Raw genomic sequence first — 6,000 nt, forward strand, 5'->3', positions numbered from 1 at the left:
TTTTTCAAAACCAGTCTTTAATAGGTGGTTCCCGATTTTAGAGTGAGAATTGTTGACACCTAATTTTGGAAAAATAAAATTGCATTTTGAAAAGAAAAAAATAAAAATGGGGAAAATTGATTTGATTGATTATGCATGGAAGTTTGAAATTCTGATGAGTATTTAGATTTTGATAAATGTAGAAACAATTGAAAAATCAGGTGAATAAAGGGCAAGAATTTTACAAAATAAAAGAAATCAAGGCATTTGTGGAAGGTGTGGGTTGCTGGAATTTATAAAAGGAGACTAATTAGCTGGTTATAGAATAGTGAGAGAAAATGATAAATGCCCACCTGGCCCTATTCGCAAGAAAGGAAATAATCAAGTCAGCCCAGGAATTGTGAATGGAGATGAGCGAATGTGGACACGTCCAAGGCAATATGAATAGAAGCAGAAACTCGGCAATTCCCCAAGAATCATCAATCGGCTCCACGGATCCAGACTTTCCAACGATACGTGGGGGGGCTTTTTGCTATAAAGGGGGTGGACGAACTCGAGAATGTGGGATTGGTCTATTGGATGGTGCAGTCCTCTTGACGACATCCCATATTCATCATGCGTCATGGATATTGACGACAAGCATAAAGCTAAGTCGAGCTTCCTTTTTTAAGTTTGATTGTGTTCGATTCCAATTTGCTATTCGAACTGAAGTGATTTTATTTTTGTTTCTTGCCTAGATTAAACTCCTACATCTCCGACGATAATTCCAGCAGCGAGGCGTCGGAGTGGCCAATGTACCCAAGCGGTGATCGCCATCCAGTGATTTCACTGTGATAAAACCGGGTTGTTTCTCTTCGTATAAAAGTTGTTCACTCCATATTTTCGGTATTTACTTTGTTTTGTTTTGATCGCAGGCAATTCAATGCCGAACAAAAGGCCACACAATTCCATATTCCGCCATAATTGACAAGAGAGAGACGACAAGAGAAGGGGGGCGTCCACTCAAAAGGATCTCGGAGGAGACTAGCGAATGATCAAATCAAGAACTAGCCATGTGCCATCCTCCGTGCTGCAAACCCCCAAACCTGCGGTTGTTCCTGTTGTGCCACCAACTCATCGGCCATTCACCGAGCGTGAATCGTCGACATGCTCTCACACCCTGCCAGCAGCTCTCGTGTCTTTACCACTGACCAACTCTCTGTTCATGGTTTACCGGTGCCTTTGTCCACGACCAGCAACGAAATCGTGGCGTCCCACGAATTCAAGAAGGGAATAAAGTTAAAAAACCATGGGTGAAAAAGATTGGTGAGCTTGAAGAAAGTAATCTGTTCTGGTAAAAAAAATCACAATTCTGCCAAATAAGGGCAGGCGGTGGATTTGTCTTCTCTTGAATTTTGTCTAGATTTGACAATTCGTGGGCTTTGTGATTTTTCTTCATGCAAGAAGAAGGATTACTTTTTGGCCAGGAGATCGTGAAGAGTTTAAGCGTGTGGAGTTATATACATTCTTTGATGGAAGAACGACACAGATGTGAGTCTCTTGACCATGAGCCGCCGTCGGTCATCCATTGAGTCCGAATTTGTATTGTGCGCTTTGAATTAGGACGCCCAACCATCCGCGCCGGCCTCGCACTCGCATCAGCCACAGTGCCGGCACCTCCTCAGCCCGTGTCGCCTCCGCCCGCGACCTGCTTGCCCGTTGACGCTGCTGGTCCGCCCACTCGTCAATACAACACACCTTCTACAGTGGTGTTGAGTCCCTGTTGTAGGTAGTTTAGTTTTAGTTTTAGTTTTATTCTTTTTATTTATTTTATGTTATTTTATTATCTTTTTTTAAGTTTTGTTATTATTGTTTTAGAACTTAGTATGTCAATATTGATTTCATGAATTTTGTAGGCATTATCCGTAGGGATTTTGTCCATAATTTTTATAATTATTAATTTGATCTGTAAGGCATTGGATCATTTTTTTAAATATATTAATTTTTGGGCTTTTTGATAATATTTTAATTGTTAAATCATCATAATTATTAATTTGATCCGTGAGACTTCGAATCAGATTTTTAATTATTTTGAATCTTTTGTCGTGATGTTTAGGGTTAGAGTAATCGTTAATTTGACCTGTGAGACAACATGTTTTTTTTTTTCGATTATTTTAATTCTTTATTTGATTAATATCTTGATTGTTTAGATATAATTGCTTATCTTAAAAAAATGCTAAAAACCATAAAATCAAAAAATCAAAAATCAAAATCAAAATCTTGCATCAAAGCATGTAGGTTTAATAAGTCAGACATGTAGGATTAGGTTTATAAAATTTTCGTCACCTAGTGCTTGCATAATAAGTTCATTTAATTATAATTAATTTATTAGCGAAATTAGGTCATTTAGTTAAGATGCATGTTTTATAAAAAATTTCCAATTTCAAGAAAACTCAAAAAGTAATTGCTTGCGCAATTTATTTATTTGAATGTTTAATAATGGATGAACACGCGCGTGTGATCGCCTCTTTGCATGATAGATATTTAAGTTAAAATAAATCAAGCTGCTTTCAAAAATATTTTTGAAAATTAAAAAGAAATTGTACCGAAAGGGCATTAGAGAGATCTAGTGTAACCAAGTCCCCGTACCCTTAGTCTATGGTTCGTAGGAGTAAAATAAATCTCCATTTATTTTACTTAGGTGTCTAATCGACCTACCGTAAACCGATTAGTGGCAACTCCTAATTAATAACATCTTGCATGTTTAAAAATTTAGACTTAAGTCGCGATTTGGTATGGGCTTGAGAGAACCCGAGTTAAGTTTAAAGACTTAGTAATCCATTTACCTAGTTTTAGGTGATGCACCCAAAAAAATAGGTCGTGACAAGAACCACCCATTCTAAAACCCATAACCCCAAACCCTACTTGAAATGAAAAGGATGGCTGATATGGGAGGCATTTTCAGGTGCAGGCTAAATTCTCCAAACCCAGCATCTTAGCTTTAATTTCATGATAGTGAAGCCAAATTTTGATTTTTTTTTTTAATATATGTCCCAAGGTGGATTTTTATTTATGTTGTACCTCCGCATGTATGGCTATGGGGATCTCTTTAGTGTTCATTAAAAACTAGGAATCAAATTCGTTGATATGGTCAGTATTTGACCTTCCAACAAAAACATTCATACAGCAAATTCATGCAGCATTGCCATTTTGCAATGCATTCTTCCATAATTTCAAGCACGAGGCTCATGGAAGCCGAGCCTTAAATTGGGAGTGAGCTTACGAGACCAATCAATGGAATAGACCGTTTATGTTTGATTTGTAATTGTGAATTGAAAGAAAATTTCTGTAATTCACCAAAATCTCTATCGAAAAAAGATATTGCTCATTTTTTATAATGGATTTGTCAACATTTTAATTGAAACAACAGGATTATATTAGTTGACAAAATCCTATTCGACCCTCAAACGAAAACATCACATACGGCGTGCTCCTGCATTCCAAACCTTCAATGCATTTCTCTGTATTTCAGAAATTTAAGGATGGCATACGGTGTCCTAAGTCGAGCATTAACATTCTTTTGTTATTATATATATAATACTTTGATGCGGAAATACAAAAGAAAACAATGGTCTTTTGATCTTCATGATTTTCACAATTAGATGAAGACATACATTTATCCATAGCGTTCCACTTGATGATGATCGTTGTAGAAAACCGAAGAATCTCGAACCAAAAGAAGAAATCCGATTTCTCTCCCTTAACCCACTATACTTTAATGTATTCTATCGATGGATGAGAGAATACCCAATTCCTTTCTGTTATTGTTCATTGTGGGTGAAAAGAGGACCGGACTCTATTTGTACGTTCGTTGAAAATGTGCCTTCCATCAAAGTGATATACCATTTTGTTTTATTAGAGTCGCAACTTCTCGTAGCCAATAATTATTTATTTTATAGCATTTCAATAATTATTAAACCATATAATAAATCATATCATGTGGGTCACAATAATTCTTACATTCTCCCACTTGCCCCATATGATTTTCCTTTCATGGTTTAATAAAGACTATAATGTGCACAATAATATTATGCTATAAAATTTCATTAAATTGGCAATCACATAATAATCACAATTAAGTAAAGAAAACTAATGAGTCATAGCGGTTGTATATCATTAATCGACATAGTCCCTTCTATGTACTACAACTATAGCACTTTACTTAACATGATCCATAAATGAGAAGTTCAGTAATAGTCCAACTATAATGTTTCTTTAGAAACTATCATGTTTAACATTCATCTGTTTCCATAATGTATACTAACTAGAAAACAGGAAATATCAGAAACACGTAAGTGAGCTCAAAGTGTCAAATATATAAACTCAATACAATCATAATATAAACATTAATGACGTCCAATAATGCCTATCTTTTCAATATGCTCATTAAATGTTTTGGGCGGCAGTCCTTTTATTAAGGGATTTACTATCATAAGATTGGTGCTAATGTGCTCAATTGACACTATTCGTTTTTGAACTTCTTCTTTGACAAACAAGTATTTGATCTCCATATGCTTAGCACCCTTAGAATACTTGTCATTCTTAGAGAAGAAAACTGCTGCAGAGTTATCACAATAAATTTTCAGCGGCTTGGCAATACTGTCAACAATCACAAGCCATGAAATAAAATTCCACAGCCATAATACATGAATTGTGGCCTCAAAGCATGCCACAAATTTAACTTCCATAGTGAATGCAGCAATAACTGACCGCTTCGCACTCTTCCATGAAATTGCCCCTCCAACCAGAAAAAACAAGTAACCAAATGTTGATTTTCTTGTATCGACACATCCGGCTATGTCTGAATCTGAATATCCAATCACCTCGAGATGATCGGATCTTTTATAAGTGAGCATATGATTTTTCGTTCCTTACAAGTATCTAAGAACTTTCTTTGCAGCTTTCCAATGATCCATTCCAGGATTACTTTGATACTTGCCCAGCATTCCGACAGCAAAACTGATGTCTAGTCTGGTGCAAGTTTGTGCATACATTAAGCTCCCCACAACAAATGCATAAGGAATATTTTTCATTTGTTCTCGTTCCAATTCACTTTTCGACATTGCATAAGGCTAAATTTATCACATTTCTAAATTGAAACTATTCATGCTGAACATTTACTCATATTAAATCTCTCTAAAATTTTCTCAATGCAGGCTTTCTGAGACAATCCTAATAATCATTGTGATCTATTATGGAATATTTCTATTCCTATCACATACGTTGCATCTCCCATATCCTTCATTTCAAAATTCTTAGAGAGAAATTTCTTGGTTTCATGTAACAAACCAAGATCATTAGCAGCAAGCAGAATATCATCAACATACAGAACTAGAAAAATAAACTTGCTCCCACTAATCGTCATATATATACACCGATCAACGATGTTTTCCTTAAATCCAAATGAAGTTATGGTATCGTTAAACTTAAGATACCATTGTCAGGAAGCTTGTTTAAGTCCATATATTGACTTCTTTAATTTAACATACTATGTGTTCATTTCCTTTAACTGAAAAGCCTTTGGGTTGGTCCATATAAATCTCTTCTTCTAAATTCCCATTAAGAAATGCGGTTTTTACATCCATTTGGTGTAACTCCAAGTCATAAAGAGCCACAAAAACCATAATGATTCTAAGTGAGTCATTTTTAGAGACCGGTGAAAATGTCTATTTATAATCAATGTTTTTTTTTTTTTTTTTTTGCGTAAACCCTTTGCAACAAGTCTGGCTTTATGTCGTTCAATATTACTTTTTGAGTTGCGCTTGGTCTTAAAGACCCATTTACACCCGACCTTCTTACATCCTTTAGGCAATTCAACAATATCCCAAACTTGATTTTGATACATGGATTTTAACTCTTCTTCCATGGCATTAAACCATTCATTAGAATCCTCACATTCCATGGCTTGGAAAAATGAATCTGGATAATTTCCAATTCCTAAGTCAATTTCTGACTCTTGTAGATAAACCATGTAGTCATCAG

The sequence above is a fragment of the Eucalyptus grandis genome, chromosome 7 (genome assembly GCF_016545825.1).
Source record: "Eucalyptus grandis isolate ANBG69807.140 chromosome 7, ASM1654582v1, whole genome shotgun sequence".
Lineage (NCBI taxonomy): Eukaryota > Viridiplantae > Streptophyta > Magnoliopsida > Myrtales > Myrtaceae > Eucalyptus > Eucalyptus grandis.